The sequence below is a fragment of the Papio anubis genome, chromosome 5, assembly GCF_008728515.1.
Source record: "Papio anubis isolate 15944 chromosome 5, Panubis1.0, whole genome shotgun sequence".
Lineage (NCBI taxonomy): Eukaryota > Metazoa > Chordata > Mammalia > Primates > Cercopithecidae > Papio > Papio anubis.
In genome coordinates, this window is record NC_044980.1 from 35,374,153 (window position 1) to 35,399,067 (window position 24,915).

Below are 24,915 nucleotides of genomic sequence, written 5' to 3' on the forward strand. Positions count from 1 at the left end.
AGAAACAGGAACAGAATGTGATGACCAGGGCTTGGAAAATAAGGACATGAGTTGTTGTTCAGTGGGTACAGAGTTTTAGTTTTGCAAGATGAAACAGTCCTAGGTATCTGTTCACAACAACTGGAACATAGTTAACACTTCTGCACTTTACATTTAAATGATTAAGATGGTAAATTTTATATTATGTGTTTTTTGGTACAATTAAAAAAAATCAATTGACTGGAAACGTGAGGGTTTATTTCTGAACTCCCAGCTGTATTCCGATGATCTATATGCCAGTATCACACAATCTGAATTACTGCAGCATTGTATTAAGTTTAGAAATCAAGAAGTAAATTGCCTTTAATTTTTTTTCATAAAAATTGAAAAAATTGTTTTATCTATTCTTGACTCCTTCAATCTTTATATGAATTTTAGGATGGATTTGTCAATTTCTGCCAAAAGTCCAGCTTGGGTTTCAGTAGGGATTGCACTTAATCTGTAGATCAGTTTGGGGAGAATTACCGTGATGGTGAGTTTTATGTCAGTTTGGCTAAGCTACAGTTCCCACTTATTCAATCAAAAACTAATATATGTGTATTGTAAAGGTATTTTGACACTAAATCAGGGAGATGGTGCTATATAATCTGGGTGGGTCTGACTCAATCATTTGAAAGGCCTCAGGCACAGAACTAAAACATCCTTGAAGAGGAAGAAATTTTGCCTATGGACTGAAGTTTCAGCTCATGTCCGAGTTCTAGTCTATGCTATCTGAAGTCTGTCTTATGGATTTTGGACTTGCCTGGCCAGTTGCCACAATTTCTTGCAATAAGTAAATCTCTTTCTCTCTCTCTCTCTCTCTTATTGTATGTACGTGTGTGTAATATTCACCATTGGTTCTATTTCTATTTCTCTGGTTGAACTGTGATGTATACATACTAAATGCAAGATTTAACTAAATATTATTAAATTTTACAATCATGAACATAGGATATCTTTCCATTCATTTGGATCTTCTTTAATTTCCTTCAATAATATGTTGTTTTCAGAGTATAAGTTTTGCATTTCTTTTAAAAATTTATTTCTAAGTATTTTATTTTTTATGCTGTTATAAATGGGATAGCTTTCTTAATTTAATTTTTTATTTGCTCACTCTATAGAAATGTAATAGATTTTTGCATACTAATTTTCTACCCTGTAACCTTGCTGAAATTATTAGTTCTAATTTTTTTAGTGGATTTCTTAAGATGATTCTGCTATTTTTAACAGAAAAAAAAAAAGTTTCTTTAAGAAAATGGAGGCCGAGCGTGGTGGCTCACACCTGTAATCCTAGCACTTTGGGAGGCTAAGGTGGGCAGATGACTTGAGGTCTGGAGTTTGAGACCAGCCTGGGCAAGATGGCGAAAGCCAGTCTCTACTAAAAATGCAAAAAATTAGCCAAGCATGGTACTGCATGCCTGTGATCCCAACTACTCAATGGCTGAGGCACAAGAATCGCTTGAACCTAGGAGGAAGAGGTTGTGGTGAGCCGAGATCACATCACTGAACTCCAGCCTGGGCAACAGAGCGAGAACTTGTCTCAAAAAAAAAGAAAAGGAATAAAAGAAAAAGGAAAAAAAAATAATACTTTAAAATATGGGATAAGGAGCTATTAGAGAATGACATAGTATAGACATGCTTGGATGGAAGTGGCAAAGGATACTGAAACGTAAAAGTGTGTTTCAGATAAACCCCAAATAGTATAACCCACTAACAGCTCATTAATTCACTTTCTTTTTTTTTTTTCTTTTTTTTTGAGATGGAGTCTTATTCTGTCATCCAGGCTGGAGTGCAGTGGCGCAAACTCGGCTCACTGCAACCTCCACCTCCCAGGTTCAAGCAATTCTTCTGCTTCAGCTGCCTGAGTGCTGGAACTACAGACAAGCGCCACCATGTCTGGCTAATTTTTTATTTTTGGTACAGAGGGGGTTTTGCCATGTTGGCCAGGCTGGTCTTGAACTCCTTACCTCAGATGATCCACCCGCCTCAGTCTCCCAAAGTGCTGGGATTACAGGTGTGAGCCACCACGCCGGGCCTTAAGAAATAATTTGAAGTCAGTCAGATCACAAAGTGCCTTAATAGCCATGCTAAAGAGTTTAGATTTTATTCCATAGACCTGTGCTTTTCAGATTTTAATGTGCATAGGAATCTGTGAAAATGCAGATTGTGCTTCAGTAGGTCTGGTGTGAGATTCTACATTTTGAACAAGTTCCAGTGTGAGGCCCATACTGTTGCTCCAATGATCACACTTTGAGGAGCAAAGCTACAAGGCAGTGGGAGCCATTGTAAGTTTCAATGCACACATAATTCAGCCAGTTTAAGAAGGCTGGCTCTGACTACAGTGCAAACAAGTACAAGCAATATTAAGAGCCAGTAAAAAACGAGATGTCCTGAATTTCCTTTGAGTTGATATACATGGTTATGACATGTTCTCCAGTGGTGTCCAAATGCAGAAAAGGGGAAGCAGAGAAACAGAAAGCGAGCTTACCTCACATAGTACACTAGCTGCCCACCCACTGCAATCCCCAAGAGTTTTGCCTGAGGAAGGCTGTTTGCTGTACGACTGACTGGACTTTATAGCTGAGCGTCTCAGGGACTTCAGAACCTCCAGAGCCAGCCTCCGATGTGGATCTGCCAAAGTAGTGGTGGTTGTGCGTCCTTTCCTTTTGCCCCTTTAGAAGTTACTATAGTGCACTACTCCAGAATTCCTATTGGGTAGTTTTGGGCTATCAAAACAGCAGAGAATGTGGGGAAAACAAAGAATGATCTTAAACTCTTTAGAAATGCCAGAGTTTAATAATATACTTAACATTTTTGGTCCTTTGCCTGCACATACCAGCTCCACGTCTGCTACAGGCAAATTATCTTTGTGTAGCTGAGCAGAACTAAACCTGCAGCATCTTCTTTTTAGGACCTCACTTGAGCTTGCGTTTAACATGCCAGGTAGTTCTAAATAGGAAAAATAAGGGGGAAAAATGCCATAATACTATCTTTTATTTTATTTATTTATTTATTTATTTATTTATTTATTTATTTGAGATGGAGTTTCACTCTCATTACCCAGGCTGGCATGCAATGGTGCTATCTCAGCTCACTACAACCTCTGCCTCCCAGATTCAAGTGATTCTCCTGCCTCAGTCTCCTTGATAGCTGGGATTACACGCATGCGCCACCACGCCCAGCTAATTTTGTATTTTTAGTAGAGATGGGATTTCACCATGTTGGTTGGTCAGGCTGGTTTCCAACTCCTGACCTCAGGTGATCCACCCACCTCAGCCTCCCAAAGTGCTGGGATTACAAGCATGAGCCACCACACTCAGCCCATAATACTATCTTTTAAAGCGATTTATTTTCCCAAAATTATAAAAGTACTACATTATTGTAAAAATAATTGCAGAAAACATAAAGAAAAAGTAGAAATCAAAATTATTTACATTTCAACCTCCAATAATTACTATTAATTTTTTTTTGGGGGGGAGGTATGGAATCTCCCTCAGTCTCCCAGGCTGGAGTGCAGTGGTGCTATCTCAGCTCACTGCAACCTCTGCCTCCCAGGTTCAAGCAATTGTCCTGCCTCAGCCTCCCAAGTAGCTGGGATTACAGGTGTGCACCACCATGCCTGACTAATGTTTGTATTTTTAGTGGAGAGCAGGTTTCACCATGTTGGCCAGGCTGGTCTCGAATTTCTGACCTCAAGTTATCAGCCTGCCTGGGCCTCCCAAAGTGCTGGGATTCTTTAAATATTTTAACGTATTTCTTTTCATGTTTTCTTTCTTTCTTTTATAACAGATATTTTGCTTACTATTCTTTCCTCTTAACGTCACAAAATGAGCATTTCTTCTGCTGTTATCACTTTTTAAATAAATTTTTTTTTTTAATCCCTGGTTATAAAGCAAGTTGCACTGCCAAGTTCTTCTTAGGAGAGTATGTAAAAATTCTCCTCTTTTCTACATGTTTTTGTGTGTGTTTTCAATCAAGTAACATGGTATGTAGTTAGGCTTAGAAAATACGGTTTATGAAGATTATATAATATTCTGTAAAATGGGTATTCCACAATTTCATCAATCCACCTTTTTCTTTAAAACTGATTCATTCAACAAATTTTTACTAACACTATGTGACAGGCACTGTTCTAGGTTGTGGAATGAGGAAGTCCCCACCCTAATGGAGATTACATCTTAATGGGGGTGTCAGTTAATTTTTGAAAAACTATCAAATTGTAATGGTGAGTGTTTTCTTCAGCAATCAAAGCTGAGCATAAAGGAGTGTGAGTGACGGGGGGTGGGTGCAGGAGTGGACTGACATAGATGTGGGAGGTCACAGAAGTCACTCTGAGCAAGTTAAGGATGCGGAGGAGAGGGTCCCACGCAGACCTGGGGAAGCGCATTCCAGGCTGAGGGAACAGCAAGTGTAAGGCCTGAGACAGGAACAACCCTGGCAAGGAGGCTCCTTTGGAAACGCACAGAGCAGCAGGGAAAGTGGTGGGTGGGTGTAGTCATGGAGGCAGGCAGGGCCATCGTGCAGCAGGGCCTTGCAGGCCACAGGAAGGAGCAGGAGTTGATTTTCTGTGTGATGGAAAGCCCCGGAGGAGAAGCGCTATATTCAAATTTACTTCTTTCTTTCTTTTTTTTCTTTTTTTTTTTTTGAGACGGAGTTTCAATCTTGTTGCCCAGGCTGGAGTGCAATGGCGGGATCTTGGTTCACTGCAACCTCCGCCTCCCGGGTTCAAGCGATTCTCCTGCCTCAGCCTCCCGAGTAGCTGGGATTACAGGCATGTGCCACCACCCCCAGCTAATTTTGTATTTTTGGTAGAGAGGGGGTTTCTCCATGTTGGTCAGGCTGGTCTCAAATTCCCGACCTCAGGTAATCCGCCCGCCTCAGCCTCCCAAAGTGCTGGGATTACAGATGTGAGCCACCGCGCCCGGCCAGATCAAATTTACTTTTTAAATGATTTATCTGGTTGCTGTGCATAGAATAACTGCACTCCTTAAAAATGGCCTAGATACATCTAGAAGAAACGTGGAGAGTATTTTTGTAATTTTGGAGTAGGGAAGGTCATGGAAGAGAAGGCTGATGCATCCATTCACAAATTCACTTAACACATTTGAATGCTAATCGCGTGCCAGGTATGGTGACAAGCCCCGGGAGTACAGTGGTGATGAAACTCTGTCCTTGTGGAATTTATAAACACATTCGACAACATAGATATTGATGACTTCCTAACAGCACAAAAAGAAAAACAAATTAAAGACAAAAACAGAAAATCACAATAAAAACAAAAGACAGCAAATGGAGAAGAAAAGTGTGCAGTGCATAATCTAAAAGGTCTAATTTTCATACCATATACGGAGTTCTTATAAACCAATAAGGAGAAGACAAACAGTCCATTGAAACATGTAGACAAAGAAAAAGAATATACAGCCTACAAAAAAATAAAAATAGCCAATTAACAAAAGCATTTTCCAACTGCAATGATAATTCGACAAACTGTAAAAAGCCAGATTATTAATATTTATTGTTGGTGTGAGTAGAAACTTGAAAAAAATTATTGGGGAGTAATTTTTTTTTTTTTTTTTTTTTTGAGACAGAGTCTTGCTCTTTCGCCCAGGCTAGAGTGCAATGGCATGATCTTGGCTCACCACAACCTCTGCCTTCCAAGTTCAAGCAATTCTCCTGCCTCAGCCTACTGAGTAGCTGGGATTACCGGTGCCCGCCACCATGCCCAGCTATTTTTTGTATTTTTAGTAGAGATGGGGTTTCACTATGTTGGCCTGGCTGGTCTCGAACTTCTGACCTCGGGATCCGCCCGCCTCGGCCTCCCAAAGTGCTGGGATTACAGGCGTGAGCCACCGCGCCCGGCCTGTTTGTTTTTTGAAATGGAGTTTCGATCTTGTTGATCGAAAATTACACCCGGCTCTTGGGGAGTAATTTAGAAATGTCTATCAAAATGTGCACAGGTAGATTTGGTGAACTGTAAACCCAGTGGCCCGCCTGAGGGGTGTGCTGTCCCTTCTCCTGACTCCATGTAGTCACAGACTGCAAGCATGTGACCTACAGTTCCCCAAGAAAATGTTTTTTTCTGAGACTTTAAATCTTAACCATTAGGATAGAAGAAAGAGTTGGAGTTTACTCATCCCGCAGTGACCCTTGGCCCAAGCTGGCCCTGCTACAAAAGGCATTCCTTTGCTTTGTGATTCTGCCCCCCTCCAACTGCCAGTGGTTCTTGCCCACCTTCATGGCTGATTCTCCACATTTTCTTTAGAGTCTGTGAGTCCCAACTGTCCTTCCAGCATGTTCCTTTTTGCTTATGTCAGCAAGAAGGTATATCGTTGGATTGCAACCCAAAAATTCTCGTGCATACACTAAACTCTTCCACAGTAGTTACTTGCTAGAAGTGGAACCAAAAGAGTAATGAAAAGGAAGATGGGTATGGGGAAGGGAAGAGGAGTGATACGGTACTATTACACTGGTTTTTGTTTGTTTTGGTTTTTGAGACGGAGTCTCCTTCTGTCACCCAGGCTGGAGTGCAATGGCGCGATCTTGGCTCACTGCAACCTCCGTCTCCCGAGTTACAGCCATTACCCTGCCTCAGCCTCATGAGTAACTGGGATTACAGGTGGGTGCCACCACGCCCAGCTAATTTTTTGTATTTTTAGTAGAGACGGGGTTACGCCACGTTGGCCAGGCTGGTCTCGAATTCTTGACCTCAGGTGATCTGCCTGCCTTGGCCTCCCAAAGTGCTAGGATTACAGGCGTGAGCCACTGCGCCCGGCCTACATTGATTTTTAAAATACTATTCACTACTTATATTTTTATAAGAATTTAAATACAGAAATAAAGAAAAATGGAAGAGTAGAGGTAAGCGGAAATTGAGAAAAAAATGAGTCGCCTGTAATATTACTAACCAGGGAGGATTACTTTCAACGGTTTGGTCCATACACACAAATTTGTACGTGTATGCATGTGTGAGGGTATGTGTTTGCTTGCACACACACATTTATTTATATACACGTATATAAAAATGGGCTTTTACTATATTTGGAGAGTTTGTCCATCAACTATATATATATATGCACTCCGCCCAGGCTGGAGTGCAGTGGCCGGATCTCAGTTCACTGCAAGCTCCGCCTCCTGGGTCCACGCCATTCTCCTGCCTCAGCCTCCCGAGTAGCTGGGACTACAGGCGCCCGCCAGGTTGCCCGGCTAGTTTTTTGTATTTTTTTTAGTAGAGACGGGGTTTCACCATGTTAGCCAGGATGGTCTTGATCTCCTGACCTCGTGATCCGCCCTTCTTGGCCTCCCAAAGTGCTGGGATTACAGGCTTGAGCCACCGCGCCCGGCCCCACATCAACAATATATTAAAAATGCTTACTTGACGGGACGCGGTGGCTCACGCCTGTACTCCCAACACTTTGGAAGGTGGAGGCGGGTGGATCGCTTGAGCTCAGGAGTTCAAGAGCAGCCTGCGCAACGTGGCGAAACCCCATCTCTACAAAAAATACAAAAATTAGCCGAGCGTAGTGTCATGTGCCTATAGTCCCGGCTACATCTCTTGATCCCGGGAGGCGGAGGTTGTAGTGAGCCAAGATCACGCCGTTGTACTCTAACCTGGGTGACAGAATGAAACTGTGTCTCAAAAAAAAAAAAAAAAAAATGCTGCCGGGCGCAGTGGCTTACGCCTGTAATCCCAGCACTCTGGGAGGCCGAGGCGGACGGATCACAAGGTCAAGAGATGGAGACCATCCTGGCCAACATGGTGAAACCCCGTCTCTACTAAAAATACAAAAATTAGCTGGGCGTGGGGGTGCACACCTGTAATCCCAGCTACTTGGGAGGCTGAGGCAGAAGAATCTCTTGAACCCGGGAAGTGGAGGTTGCAGTGAGCCGAGATCGCACCACTGCACTCCAGCCTGGCGACAGAGTGAGACTCTGCCAAAAAAAAAAAAAGAAAGAAAGCTTTTTTATATCACCAAATACTACTAGATTGTTAATGGCACTGAAGTCTTCACTTGATATAACATAATTTATTGAATTGATACCTTACTATTGAATTTTTAGATTGTTTCTACATTTCCAATATTACTATTTAAATGGACATAAAAACAATGCAATAAATGATCTTTGATTGGTCATTATTCAGAAATGTAGTTACAAAGGTATTTGAGGGACAACTGGAGAAATTAGATTATGAAATGGATATGTTAGGAAATTGTAGTTCATTTTGTTAGTATAATTTATGGTATTGTATCTGTGAAAAAATGTTCTTTTTTAGAATTTAACACAGACATGCTTAGAGTTGAAGTGTCACACTTTCTGAAAGTTAGTTGTAAATGTTTAGCAAAAATGAAAGATGAACAGATGATAAGCAGATGAGAGAAAGAGAAATAGATGAAGCAAATATGACAAAATATTAGCAAGCATGAAATCTGGGCAGGTGGTGGATACGTGAGTTCTCACTGAATATTCTTTCTACTGTCCTGTTTGACTTTTTTCATAATACAAAGTTTTCTCTAAGAATATCAAATATTTCACAGAATTTTCTGGAGGGTTAAAATTTGAGGCAAAAAAGATAATGAAAAATATCATAGTTATACATCTTTGTACCTTTAAATAATTTTCTTACGATAGATTGTTCAAAGTGAATTTCTGGATCAATGAGTCTATATTAATTTAAGCCTTTTAATGCAATATTTTATTAAATTACTTTTCAGAAAGATTTTAGTATTTGCACTCCTAATGATAAAAAATTTGCATACAAGAATGTATATTTCTCCATATCCTCATCATCACAGATTTCTTACTATCAAAAAACTTTGATAAACAAAACCTGTCCTGAATTTCATGTTGTCATGTATTTAGTTTGTAATATTCACAATTTAAATGTCATTTACAGTAATTCTATGAATTTCCTGTTTGTGTTCTTTGATACTTTTTGGCAGTAGTCCCACAGTTTTTGATTTGATGATTAAGATCTGTATATATTGAAGAAGAATGTTGTAAATCAGTCGATTTCTGTCCTGCAATGTGCAGATTTCTTCTTTTTTTTTTTTTTTTTTTTTTGGGGTAGAGTCTTGCCCTCCTTTGCCTGGGGCTGGAGTGCAGTGTGCTTTGATCTTGGCTCTTTCAACCTCCACCTCCCAGGTTCAATTGGTTGGATTCTTCTGCCTCAGCCCCTCCCGAGTGGCTGGGACTACAGGCACCACCCTGCCACACCCGGCTGATTCTTTGTTTAAATGGGGAGCCGGACTGCTGGGTTGGCTGCATTAACAGTCTTGAACTCCCGACCTCAGGTGATCCACCCGTCTCGGCCTCCCAAAGAGCTGGGGTTATAGGCATGACCCACCACACCAGGCCTCATTTCTTCATATTTTGTCATTTACTTGTTAACTATGTGTTTTTTCCCCAAATAGACCATTTTATTGTCAAGTCTTTCCTTCATGATTGCGCTTTATTTTAATCCCAAGATTAAATATTTATCTATTTTTGTATTTAATTAATGTCTCCCTTTATATTAAATACTTTAATCTTACAGGAATATATTTTATTATAAGGTATGCCCTAGTGATCTAACTTTATTTTTCCAAATGGTTAACTAGCTTCCCTTATCATATCTTAAATATATATACTTGAGTCTGTTTCTGCAGTTTCTATTGTCTTTTCAATTATCTGTTTATCTGTTTCTGGGCCAGTTCCATACAATTTTATTTGCTGTAGTACTACAATATATCTTAATCTCTGATACAGCAGAGCCTTATCATTCCCTTCCTGTTCAACATTTTCTTTTGTTTTCTCCTATGTTAATTCTTCCATGTGAACTTCAGAAGCATTTTGTCAAATTCTAAGAGAAATTCTATTGGCATTTTGATTGAAAATGTTACAACTATAGATACTAGAGGAGAATTTACATCTTTACTATAGAAAGTCTTCTATCCAGGAACATAACGTGTCTCTGTATTTAATCAAGTCTTTTTGTTCTCTCAGGAAAGTTTTTAGTTTCTTTCAGGCAGGACTTACACATTTTAAGTTTATTCCTAGTTACTCTGTATTTTTTGTTTCTTTTGACAACTATATGATTTTTTCTATTTTATTTTCTAACAAAGGTTTCATCTTTATGTTTTATCATCTAGTCAATCTGTAACTTAAATTGGCTTACGGAGTGAGATAGAGAACTAACTTTTCCCTGAATCGATGAGCTTTTTTTCAAATAGCAGCCTCCATGGAATATTTAGTCACCAAAAAAAGTTAATACAAACGTACATAACAGGCCAGGCATGGTGGCTCAATGTCTGTAATCGCAGCGCTTTGAGAGGCTGAAGCAGGCGAATCACCTAGGTCAGGAGTTCAAGACCAGCCTGGCCAACATGGTGAAACCCTATCTCTACAAAAATACAATAATTAGCAGGGCATGATAGCAGGTGCCTGTAATCCCAGCTACTTGGGAGGCTGAGGCAGGAGAATCACTTGAACCTGGGAGACAGAGGTTGCCATGAGCCAGTATCACGCCATTGCACTCCAGCCTGTGTGACAGAGCGAGATTCCGTCTCAAAAAAAAAAAAAAGTACATATACACTGTGATTGTAGTTATGTAAAAATATACAAGCATATTGCCAAAGATTAGAAAATAATATATAAAATTGGAAAGTAGTTTTGTAAGAGTGAATTTCTTATGTTTAAATTTTTCTATTTAAATTGATTTTCTTTATAATCTTGTTTTCACAATTGATATAAACTGGATATTGAAGAGTTCATTTTTCCTCAGCATCCTTTTTGCCTTTCCCTTTAAGTTCTTTTCCAATAATAATTTGAATACAACAGTTTCTTGTATTTCACATTATGTACCTAATGCTTTCAGGTGTTAATTGAGTGGCATTTCCCAAGCTAGACAACCTGGTGCCTGCTTAAAATAAGAGAAGAAAAAAGAGAAACCCATGTATGCCCTCAAATATTAAATTCTGGAATACGAACTTCTTTTTGGCTTAAGTCATGCAGTGTTTTTCTCCCTGTCTAGAAATTTGAAACAAACATTGTTCTGTGTGCCATGAACATTAAAAGGTTTTGGAAGAATCACAGCTCCTGTTGGCAAACACCTGCCACTCCATGGCCTGAATAAAACTTCCCCATCCTCTTTCAGGCTATGTCTCTCTATTTGTCTCTCCCATGACATTTTTAGAAATTTCTATTTCTTTGTTAGTTAAACTCCACGTCTTAGCATCCCTGTCACTCTCAGGATTGCTTCGTGTCATTGCTTTCTTCTCTCAGTCTTCCCCTTTTTGGTTGAAAGCAATTTCCAATACAGATGTGCATAAAGATCCCTGTGTTCCAAGCAGAATTAGGAGAGGATCCTCTTCCTTTTCAAAAAGACTGCCAAGCTATTGCCACTGAGGAACATCTCATCCTATGTTAGGTGAAGTAGAAGCAGAATGGGATACAATTATTATTACCTGTGTCAAAAAGAGTGGTGGATTTTCTAAAGCACTCAGAAGAGATAAAATTGATACGTCAAAGAGTGCTAATAGAATACTTCAGTGGCCTGGCATCATTTGAGCATAAACTAGTTCATGTAAGTAAACTTCCAGATAACTGAAGATTCTCACTGCCAGTCCAACTATTGTATTTCAGTATAGTATAGGGATGATCTCAGTGCTTGTAAAGTTTAGGGTCATCTGGCCCTGCATTCAATAGCCTCACACCCGTACACTTTATTAAAATTAGGCCTGCCTTTTGCCAGACTCTAGGTTGTTCCCTTTTTTCCTATCAGAGTCATCTGTCTCTAGCAGCATCCCATCTCCTTAATTTACTTCCACTCTATCGTGGCCTAGAAACCAGATGAACACAATTGCTGAACTGTGTCCCAATGAAAACCTAAGAAAATTCTGGGACATGTTGCTTAGCTGTCCCCTGCTATGGCTTTGGGAGGTCTAATGTCTCCTAAAATCTTTCTTCCTTGGTAGGACCATACAGGAATAACACGCCATTCATTCATTCATTGATTCGTTCAATGAAAAATCATTTTGGAATAATGCTCCATTCACTATGCCAGATACTGGACATACCCTAGTTACTAGGACAATTAGTCTTTACATGCAGGGAGTTTAAAATCTAGTCCTACAAATGGATATCGTGAATTGAGCTTCAAAAAGTACCAGGAAAGCATGGAACAGGAGAACTTGTCTACATAGGTCAACTGATAATTCAGATTACAAAAAGAAAAAAAAAGTCCTACATTTCAAAAGGACAAATTTGCTGCCAGGAAACCATAATAGTCCTATTAGAGGCATGAGTCAGAGGCTCTTCAGGGAATAAGTTGTTTCTGGCAGAGGAGGTTGGTTCTGGAAGCAGGTCGAGTCCCGTGCACAGCTTCAATCTCCAGGGCTGCAGCAAGAGACCTGTCCTCTCACACACACCCCACCCATCCCTGCAGCTTCTCTTCACACCAAATCTGCACAAGCCCCTTTGCTACTGGAGGAAGCTGTGAATATAGTTGTTGGGGGACTTGAATTTGTATCCATAGCTGGTTGAGCCAGGCAGGAGAAAGGTACCATGATACATGGCTCCTCCAAAGGGTTGCAGGAGTCAACCAAGGGGTCCTCACTTTCAAGAATAAATAAAATAGGGGAATATAGGGCCCTCTCTGGACAGTTTCAAATTTGAAGAGACAGCTAAGAAAGAGAAGTATGAAAATGTCCATGAGATGAGTATTTTGGTCGCTGGTAGAAGCATCAAGTTCACAATTTAGTTTAGGAAAATCTGAACCAGTATTTCTATTCTTTCCTTACAGTTCCAAATTTTGTGCCAGAAATTGAAAAGCCTTACTCTCCCGTGCATCTCCCCAAACCTCCCACTTTGTGTATGTTTGTGAAAAGATTATAAGCAGTTGGCTTTCCTAACGACTCTTGACAATAAGCAGGGCAATGGGCTAAATTATTTAAAAATAAGAAAAAATCTGGAAAAACATTTAACAAGCTAACTGGTGGTTTTTGTTGTGTTCCAAAATGAGAGGCATTCAGAAGAAGGGCCTTTCTGCTTCCGATTCCAGCAGAAACTCAAGATATCAAGCCTCAAAACAGGGCCCCTGGAGCAGGGAGATGAGGTCACGGCTGACCACATGAGTGGACCTTGTCCAAGAAAACTCTTTGAAGGTATCCCTTATGGTGACTGAACAGATTGTCCCCAGAGGTTGAAGCAAACACAGATAAAAAAACACTCGGGAAAAGCCAGTGGCGTGGCACAAGGATGATAAAACGCCTGCTGATTTCAGCTACTCAATGCAGGCTTCAGGCCATTTTTCCTTAACTCAGTCCTGTGTTTACCCTAAACTCCAGAACTCTCAGTTGTGAAGAATAAGAAGCTGATGGGTGTCCATTCAATCTGCTTATCATGAAATGTCATGAAAGCTTCCTTCCACTTCATGAGAACCCAGGAATTAAAAATGCAAATTAAATCAGGGACTCCAGGCTCTCCACTCATCCAGAATAATCTTCCCAAAAAGTCCCTTTCACTACCCATTGCTCAGAAGCCTGCACGGTCCTCCCATGTCTAATATAAATGCTTTATAAACAGCCTTGCTGATGTAAGCTTGCTCCTGGGAACATAAGTGCTCTGTTCATTTGAGGAAGGTTTCCACATTCTCCCATTTATCTTGTTGACGTCTACACCTGTGCCTGAGCACAGACTACCCTTCTCTGCTAGGTGGACCTGCTCATCCCCATTTAAGCCTCAAGGGGAGCATGAGTCATGACTTTTTCATGCAACCCTTTCTCCCATCATTGACAAACACTGGATTTCTAACCAATTTTTCATAGGTATCTTCACATCAGGGAGCGAGGAGCCTCTGAGATCCACGTAACCCCAAGATCGTGGTGTCTGTGACTTAAAGTAAACATGTGCAGAAAACTAATTGCCCAAAACCTTGTCCAGACTCCAGCATAAGAAAGACAGGGTATTCAAGGCCGGGCGCAGTGGCTCATGCCTGTAATCCCAGCACTTTGGGAGGCCGAGGCGGGCAGATCACGAGGTCAGGAGATTGAGACAATCCTGGCTAACACAGTGAAACCCTATCTCTACTAAAAATACCAAAAAAAAAAAAAAAAAACTTAGCCCAGTGTGGTGGCAGATGCCTGTAGTCCCAGCTACTCAGGAGGCTGAGGCAGGAGAATGGCGTGAACCCGGGAGGCAGAGGTTGCAGTGAGCCGAGATCACGCCACTGCACTCCAGCCTGGATGACAGAGCGAGACTCCGTCTCAAAAAAAAAAAGAAAAAGAAAAGAAAAGAAAGTCAGGGTATTCACAACCAAACTTTTCCATGCATGTCCAATTTCCTGACCCTCCTAGAATCTTTGAGACATAAAGATTATTAAATTCTCTAGGACCATACAAGTGTCAGCAATCAAGCTGATTATACCACAGAGAGAGGTGGTCTGTGGGTTTCCTTCCCTCTCCCATCCTCCCTGACCTGCCTTTGAATAGTTTGCTTTGAGTCGGCAGTAAAATGTCCACCTTTCTATCTGGGTCTTCTTCCATGAGCTATTCTATCCTTTGCAGTATGTTTTACATCAACCTATATGCACCCCAGAAGCTTGTATACTACCAAGCTTTTGCCCTGTTTTTTACTCTACTTGGAACATCTTTGTCCTCCTCTCCTCCTGGGAAATGTCTCACCAGCCTTTCCAGGGTTCAGCTCAAATGTAACTTCTTCATCTTCTCTTTACTTCATTCTTACATAGTATTAACTACTCTGTCTTCCCTATCCCCAAGGTATCTTATTCTTTACTCTGTTTTAGAGCTCAACAATTGTATATAGTCAATTGTTTATATATCTGCCATTCCCAGCCCCTGGAGAGGAAGAACTGTCTAATTTATTCTTTATATCCCCAGTTCCTGGCCCTGTTCCAAGCACATAGTAGATGTTCTTAGTGTATGGAATTGAATGTGAAGTGCCCAGAGGTTCTTGAAATGGGCCAGGTGCCACTCTGTTCCACACAGGTAGAAGAGGCCCAGCCTCGGGCAATGTTCTGCTGCTTCTGCTGCTTGCTGGAGGTCCTGTTGACTCTCCCATGTCAACACACAATTTCTTCCTTCTTATCCCAGCTCTGACACCCGCTTCTGGTTCTGTCTATTCTGCATATCCATTGCAAGTCAGCTTCTCAAGTGTTAGTCTTTTGACCCATCTCTGCACAAGCCTAAGTACTTGCCTATTATACTTGAGCCTCAGTTTACTCATCTGATAAAACCTACTAGTAGCACTGTTGTATAGAGAAAAATGAGATATGTATATAAAAAGTGTCTTATTCTGAAATATCAAACAATAATGCAAACAAAGGCATTTAAGTTTATATTTTAAGGCAAAATATATTTCTAATCCAATAATAGTGATGATGCAAAAACAACTCACAAACTTTGCATGCAAAGGAGTTGGGACTATGTTTATGTGTGGCCGAATAGATTAAGAAAAAAAATTCTAACAGTGTTAGTATGATTGAAAAAATATAAAAAGTTACTGAATATTAACTTGAAAGTTACTGAATATTACCAGTTTTAAGAATGAGAAATGAAAACCTTTTTATACGTCCTTAAGACCTCTGATTATTATCTCTCCATAGACACCTCAAATCCAATATGTTCAAAAATAAGCTCATTATCTCTTATCCACTCACTCCTCCAAACACACTTGCTTCTGTGCCTACATTCCTTCTTTTGGCCAGTGCCTCTACTATCCATCAGTCCCTCAAACCTGGAGCACCTACCCCTGACTACTCACCATCCCAATCCACCTGCCTATCCAATTGGTCACCAAGTACCATGGAGTCTAAATGCTAAAATGCCTCTTGATTCTCTCTCTTCTTATACAAACTCATTGCCTCACTTTCAGATGCTCACAATTTCTCACCTATTCTGATTCATTTGCATCCCATTAGATCTTCTTTCTACAGTTCATCCTCCATAATGCCACTAGAGAGAGCTTCCAAAGATACAAAGCTCAACAGGCCACTTAAAAGTATTCTATGGCCCCCCAAAACTCCTAAGCATGTCATTCAAATTATTTCATGATTTTATGTCTGCCTATCTTTCAAGTTATACTTCTAAAATTATTTTCTAATATAGAAAAGTATCTTCTAAAAACATCTTCCAATATAGAAAACCTTCTTGGACCTTCCCAAGGTGAGCTTTCTCCCAGACATCCTATAGCATTGTGGGCTCACTTTAATTAGAGCATATGTCTCAAACATTGTCATCTCTAATTATGTATCTTCTCCACCAGACTGTACACCTTTTGCTTGTTCAACTAAGATTTTTATAGGAAGATATTAACTGAAATTCTTCCATTGCCTCCTCTTCAAGGCAGGCAGCACGTGAGTGAAATGAGAGGAAGTGGAAGAGAACAATGATGGGAATGGAGGAGTAAAGAAGAGGTGAGTCCCAGCATGGGAGGAAGAAAAGAATAGACCTTGAGGCTTTTGTTGGTGAATGAAGGAAGAAAAACTCCGTACCCAGCAAATGTCTGGCCACGTGACACCAGCAAAAATCAAGGAATTCAACCCTTGATAAGAGTCATCTTAAAACAATACAGACAGCAAGACTACCCACCACGGCCTCTGAGAAAGGCACCTGACTAGACAAGCTTTTGCCTGATGGATGTGGACTAATCCCAAGGAACGAATGTTTCATTGTGAATTATGTTTTGACCACATGTCAACAGTTGACTGCATTTAAAGGACTGCAAAGGTTTTAAAAGAGGGTTTCAAATATTCTCATCACAGAACTCTCTAAGGGCAGATATACATTTCAAAAACAACATGCTGAAGAAAACACACACACACACACACATACACACACACACACACACACACACACACAGGCCCAAACATAGTAAAAAGAGATCACAAAAATAATAACTCTTGGTAAATTTAACCAGTTAGATTTAGTTCTTTGTTGACCTCTCTCCACACAAACATCCTACTATTGGTCTTAACATCTGACCAAGCCCAAGTGTATATAGTAAGAAATAGGACATTCTAAAATTCCATCTTCTTAGGAATCAGTCTTATACACATAAAGCAGAAGTTTTATCTACTTAGTAAGTGTACTTTTCTCAACTAAACTTTCTGCCCTAAAAGCACCAATATCTGTAGAGAACATAATCTAGACTATAATTCTAGTGTTATCATTGACTCAGTTACCAATCACTTTACATATATCTTATAGCTGTTTTGTGATTGTTTTTGTGATTTGCAAACATGGGGTATAAAATAATGCTGAGTCATTTTTTAATATTTACATTAAATAACTCTGAGCTCTACTCTTCTATTGTGAAAATGTATTGCCTCCCTCTTTGGGGCATCTCACCTCCCATACTGAAAGAAAGAATGCAAAGGGGCTTGCTCTGTTGAAGGCATCAGTCCTGGTTATTATCCTCATGATGGAAGAAAACTGGAAACTATGAGGAGTTCATTCACTGAAGAATGCCAGGATCTGGTGAAGTTGCTGCTGGTAAAGCGCTTGTGGAAAGCAGGTAGTTTGATAGTGAGATTCAATCTTTGGTCACTGCTGCAAGAACAGTGGTGATTTATCATACTTGTGCTGGCCACCCATCACTAAAGAAAGGGACCTGGGCACCAATTCACATCACTGCTGCTGGTCTGGCGGGAGTTTCTTAAGGTGAATTAAAAAAAAGACATGTAAAAGTCAACAACAGTCACTACACAACAAAGGCACATTTTCTAGTTACCTGGCTCATTCTGAACAATCATACACAGATGTTTTCCAGATGCATGTCCACAGTGCCAGGAAGGGTCCATCAGGAGGAACCTTACAGCCTCAGCCACATCCTGAGCTCCCAGCCAGCTCTTTCCTTGATGATCTGGCCTTGGTTCCTTTCTCTCATAGTGAACGTACACATCTGCCAGTTGACCTTCAATCTGGGCCACCTCAATTCATCAGAGATAATCTCTTCACGTAAATCTGCAAAACAGAGGGTATTGGAGTCTCCATTCTATTTCTTCCAGAAAGCTCTTTGGTTTTGTGCAAATTATTCACTCTTACAACCCAGACCCAAATCCTAGCCAAGGAGAATGTCTCAGTCAGAGTCCTGATAGCAAAAAGATGGCACATGTATATACTGAAAATAGTTAATAAAAGCACAATTTAAAGATATGGCAGGGAGTGGGAAGGGAAATGAGATACCATACTAGTAACAAAGGAGGGACATCACCCTCTATAGGACTGAAGGGCAAGGGGACAAAGTAGATCAGTACCTAAAGAGGGTAGGCAGAAGGAGAGGGCTACCTGACAGGAGCTGGGACTTGTAGTGGAGGAGCAGAGGGACACAACTCACTCTCCAGGAGCGGTTCAGAAAAGCTGTAGGAATGAACACTCCAACCTCTCTGCCTTCCTATCTCCTACTGGCCATTTCTATTGGCCAACTACAACAGGATGCCAGAAGGCAGGGGATCACAGTCTGTGCATGTCAGCGTCTTGAGTACAGAGCAGGGTAGAAAAAAATGAAGAATACAACTGGAGGGGGAGGGGGAGAGACTCAGCATAGAAATCCAGAAGGGAAATGCCCCATATATTAACAGTATTCACAGTACGTTTCACAAACCGGTGCCAGTCTGTGAGGTATTTGTGGCTGAACTGCCATGAGATAAGTACAGAAATACAGAATACACATTTAGAAATCTTAATAGCAACTTAACACAGTCAGCATTCAAGTATGTGATTGTTTCATTAAATAGTACATAGAGCCGTTCAGGAGCTATTATTTCCATGAGGAAAATTGTTTGTGGTGTGAGCTATATTCTAGTGGTGTACAAATAGGCTCATGATAACACATGAGATATTTTAAAGCAAGTTTGTCAACTATAACTCAAATATTTATAAAAATCTTTTAAATTGTGAGAATTTATTTTTACAACTTACTATTCTATCACTTCAGTTATTAACCAAGCCTATTTTTATTTAGATATAAATTACACATTTTTCCCTATTAGAAAAATTAAGGACTAATATTTGTATTAACATTTCCATGTCTGGTACTGGCAGAGTAGCTTGTACTGACTAACCTTTCTGTAGATCGTGCTGAAAAAACAATTTCTTTTAGATCATCATCTGAAGGTTCTGGAGAGCAATAAAAGCAGTAGAAACTGGAGGAGAGTCAGTGTTTCATATCAGGGAACTGCACTGGATAAAATTTGTAGGTCAGGCACGTTGACTCAAGCCTGTAATCCCAGCACTTTGGGAGGCTGAGGCAGGTAGACCACAAGGTCAAGAGTTCGAGACCAGCCTGGCCAACATGGCAAAACCCCATCTCTACTAAAAATACAAAATTTAGCCAGATGTGGTGGCGCATGCCTGTAATCCCAGTTACTCAGGAGGCTGAGGCAGGAGAATTGCTTGAACCTGAGAGGCAGAGGTTACAGCAAGCGAAGTAAACACAGACCAATACTATTCCGATCAACAGAGAAAAATTGTTTCAAAAAAAAAAAAAAAAAAAAAATCGTGTTTACATAGCTTTTTGTCTGAGGGTTTGCCCCAGTTGACACAGGTCTAAGATAATTAAAACTCAAGCAGAAAGTGCCAGTTTGAGGAACCAGACATGGAGTTTGAAGAAAATGTCAATAAATTTAATAATGGACCCATTGAAATTATCCAATATAAAAAGAAAGAGGAAAACATTGAAAGAAGATGGACAAACCTTTAAGAACCTGTAAGACAATGTCAAGGAGTGAATGCATAGCTCACTGCAGCCTTGAACTCCTGGGGGTCAAGCGATCCTCCTTCCTCAACCTCTTAAGCAGCTGGGGCTGCAGGCATGCACTACCATGCCCAGCTGATTTTTTAAAAAATTTTTTGTAGAGACATCCATACATGTCCAAACACATATAGCACTGAGAAAGCCTTAAGCAATGACACACATGTAACAATAAGCATATCTAGTGTCCGATTGTGGTTTATAAACACCATTGTTTGCCAGAAGCCAGGCCTCCATGGAGACAAGGAATACAAGATGATCCTGTGGTATCTCATGCTGAAAAGTAAGAAAGTGCTTAAAGAATAAGAAATCATATCAAAAGGCCAAAAAGACAACTTGAAGGAGCTCCCTCTGGCCAAATCTAGGACAACTGATAAAATCAACTAATGTTAACTACAGAGGGTAAAAATTTGATTCACATGATCTTTGAGTAATTTTCACTAAAATATCTCCACCTTATAAGGGAGAGTTCTGGTGGACATCATCTTATCCATATGATCTAAGTCAATATTGCTAATACTGAGACAAATCAACATGGTATGCCTCCAGATATGACATACTGAGAGGGATATATCACTTTATTCCTGCCAAAAATGCATGGCCCAAAACTAATCATACCCAAATTGAGGGACATTCTACAAAACAAACAGTCTTGTTCTCTTTAAAAAAAAATGTCAAGGTTAAATAAGACAAGGAAAAGTTAAGGAACTGTTTCAGATTAAAGGAAGCCCGAGAGGCCTGACAACTGTTGCTACATGTGATACTGGATTGGATCATGAACCGGGAAAAAAAAAAAAAAACTCTAAGGGACATTATTGGGACAAGAAATGAAATTTACATAGGGACTATGGATTAGACAATCATGTTATAGGAACTTAACAATATTAAGTTTCCTGAACTTAATATCCTTATTTTCAGAAAATCCACACCGAATGATTTAGTTGAAAAGTGGAATGACGTCTTGAACCTACTTTCAGATGGTTCAGAAAAACAATATTTTAAATAATTACACACATGGATATGAGACAGGAAGAGACAGAGGCAGAGAGACAGGGAAGGGGGGATGAGTGGAGAGAGAGACAGAGAGAATACTAAAGTACATGGAAGCAAAATGGGAGCTTGTAAGGGCATACTGGAGCTCCTTGTAAAACTCTTACAACTTTTCTTCTTCTTTTTTTTTTTCTTTTGAGACAGAGTCTCACTCTGTTGTCCAGGCTGGAGTGCAGTGGCGTGATCCCGGCTCACTGCAACCTCCTCCTCTTGAGTTCAAGCGATTCTCCTGCCTCAGCCTCCTGAGTAGCTGGGATTAAAGTACCCACCACCAAGTCTGGCTAATTTTTGTATTTCTAGTGGAGACGAGGTTTCACCATGTTGGTCAGGCTGGTCTCAACCTCCTGACCTCATGATCCACCTGCCTTGGCCTCCCAAAGTACTGGGATTACAGGCATGAGCCACCGCACTCGGTCTCTTGCAACTTTTCTATGAATTTGAAATTACATCAAAATAAAAACTTAAAACACATAATTAAAATTATGTAGTATTTATAAAAATATTCATTCAGTGATCAACAAATCAGTGTTATTTTCTCGGAGAATTTGTGAATTATTCTTATTAAAAATAATTTTTTAAACTGAAATTTTCTTTAAAAGTTAAAATAATGCATCTGTGTTCATTAGCGTATTTTTTAAATTATATTAATAGCTGAACATTAAAAAGAATAAAAGTGATATAATTATTCTTGGTATATATTGATGTACTCAATCAGTTTTGTAATTCTGTTTCCGTCTATAATACTATATCACTGGTATTTTGTGAATAAATTTTTTAACATGAAATTATTATTTTTAATTTTCTCATAAAATAGCCTGCAGTATTCTTTATAGGTGAATATTTTATTAATAAATTTGAAATTCATGGCAGCTTCAGTTGACTCCTCTCTTTTGGCCATAATATTTTTATGTGAAAAACTACTTGTCTTCGCAGTTGTTGGCCACTGCACTGGCAGCTCTGGTCAAAGTCTACTAAATAGAGGTTATTCTCAAATTTTGACTTTCTCTTTTTTTTTTTTTTTGAGACAGATTTTTGTCTTGTTGCCCAGGCTGGAATGCAATGGCACAATCTCAGCTCACTGCAACCTCCGCCTCTCAGGTTCGAGCGATCCTCCTGCCTCAGCCTCCCGAGTAGCTGGGATTACAGGCGTGTGCCACCACAACCGGCTAATTTTGTATCTTTAGTAGAAACAGGTTTCTCCATGTTAGTCAGGCTGGTCTCAAACTCCCGACCTCAAGTGATCCGCCTGCCTCAGCCTCCTAAAGTGCTGGGATTACAGGCGTGAGCCACTGCGCACAGCCAAATCTTGACTTTTAAAATTGAGATCTATAAATATTTTAGCCCAAATATTTTTACAGGTACCATTTTTTTCCATGTATATTACTTTTTGCAACAAATATTTTTACAAGATGAAATTTATTTTGAAGTGTCCCTTTTTATGATTCTTCTAAATATGTAATCAAATTTAGATTCTGCAAAATAATAGGTCTCCTCAATTTCCATTCATTTTGGAACGTAATACAAACTTATAAAATTAAAACTAAAATCTTCATCAAAAGATTTTTCCCACATGTTAACCTATTTCACCACTTGAGCTCTCATAGATTACTTTTTTTTGCTTCTTCCCTTGCTTCTATATATTTGAAAGCTCTGTTTTTAATAATTACAATTTGCTATACACTTAAAAATAAAAGTTTTTAGTTGTTTCTGTCACTGAATAATTTCATTACATATTTTCAACTGATTTTGAACAAGATGCAACAAAAATGAAGAGAACTTTCTTCATCATTATGATTGACATTTGGGTTAATTTGCCAAGTAATTCTTCAAAAAGCTCAAACTTTTTTTTTCTTTTTTTTTTTTACTTTAAGTTCCGGGATACATGTGCAGAATGTGCAGATTTGTTACACAGATATACACGGGCCATGGTAATTTGCTGCACCTATCAACCCGTCACCCTGGTTTTAAGCCCCACACGCATTGGCTGTTTGTCCTGATGTTCTCTTTCCCCTCGCCCTGCCCCCACCCCACAGGCCTCAGTGTGTGATGTTCCCCTCCCTGTCTCCATGTGTTCTCTTTGTTCAACTCCCACTTATGAGTGAGAAGATGCAGTGTTTGGTTTTCTGTTCCTGTGTTCGTTTGCTGAGGATGATGGCTTCCAGCATCATCCACGTCCCTGCAAAGGACATGATCTCATTCCTTTTTATGGCTGCATAGTATTCCATGGTGTATATGTACCACATTTTCTTTATCCAGTCTATAATTGATGGGCATTTGGGTTGGTTCCAAGTCTTTACTATTGTGAATAGTGCTGCGGTAAACATATGTGTGCATGTATCTTTATAATAGAATAATTTATATTCCTTTAGGTATATACCCAGTAATGGGATTGCTGGGCCAAATGATGCTCTGGTTCTAGATCCTTGAGGAAACGCCACACTGTCTTCCACAGTGGTTGAACTAATTTACATTCCCACCAACAATGTAAAAGCATTCCTATTTCTCCACACCCTTGCCAGCATCTGTTGTTTCTTGACTTTTTAATAATTGCTGTTCTGACTGATGTGAGGTGGTATATCATTGTGGTTTTGATTTGCATTTCCCTAGTGATCAGTGATATTGAAAAAGTTCAAACATTTTTAACATGTGATTGGTGATGCATGGCAAAGAGAAAGTATATACTTCCATCTGAAGTTTTTTGTTTGTTTTTTAACATCAGCTTTATAATTTAAAAAATCAGTTACTCTCTATATACATAAATTCCTATTTAAATTGGTAAAACACTGATATCTGTTTGGAGGCAATTAGGAATTGTGTGTGCACCACAGTCAATCCAAGTACACTTCTGTTTTATAGATACCATGATTAGAACATAGTTTTTACAGTGGTGTTATGCTCTGCCAAAATTTATATTCATGTCATCACAGACACAAATAATTTCATTTTCAATGTTGAAATTTTCCTTGAATTTATCACAGTATGCACAATGTTGTCAGATATTTTGCCTTCAACAAATAAACTTCCAAAAGCTTAACTTGATTTCCTGAATTGTCGGGTGAAAAGAAAATTAAGCCATTAACTGGAATGAACTTGATCAATTTTCTATTTGAAACATCTGATGACTTTGATATACAATTGGAATTATTTAAGTGTTTGCAAAGTTCTTCTATTGTTAATGGACCCAACACTTCAGCATGGATTTGCACATGCCCAAGAAATGTTGGTACTGAAAATGATTGAAATTAATTTAGAAGAACAGACATTTAATCAAAATGAAAAGTCACTTCCAAGAATGATGTATAAATAAACCTTTCCACAGCTGCACATATTAAATTGTTTTCTCTGACCACAATCCTCTTAAGATAACTTCCAACTTTGAAGTAGGTGCTGTTGCTTTTACGACAGATGGGTGTCATCTGCGTTTTATATGTTTAGTGATATCACTAAAACCCTTTGATGGATGGTAAATGTCAACATTTTTGTGCAAGTTCTATATTCATCAGTTATCTTGGGAAATGAACATTTAAGACTTAATTTTTCATTAAATATGCTCTTTCGGGTTTTTGGTTTTGTTTTGTGTTTGTCATCATCATTGTTGTTGATTTTCCTTTTGTTTTTTAGCTCATTGCTGCTGAAAGTACTTTTTACAAAATTTTTAGATAGAGTTACAAAATAGTAATGACCAAACCTTTACAGCGAGAAAGTTTACACTATTTTCTGAATATGACGTCACTGCTATTGAGCTTTATATCCAGCACATATGTCTCATATACCCATCCTGTAATTTCCTGTATTTCCTCCTGATAAGACAGTCTTGTGGTTATGAATCTTCCCAGACATGGCTGGGTACATACAGGGCACAACTGACTGGTAGACCAAGTGGCCAGTAGAGACAGCAGAGTCAAAGAGCAGAAGGGTTGAGCTGTCGCTGTTCACTCAAGTGTGGGTCTTTCCAGCTTAGCCACCTGCATACTGTTCTTGGAAAGGAGAGGTTAATTTCATTGCATTTGAAAAGAGGTGAAGAAAAGGATATGAGTTATCATTGGTCCTCTTTCCAATTTAACCACATGTTAGAGTAAAAACTCTGTTTGCTGCACATGC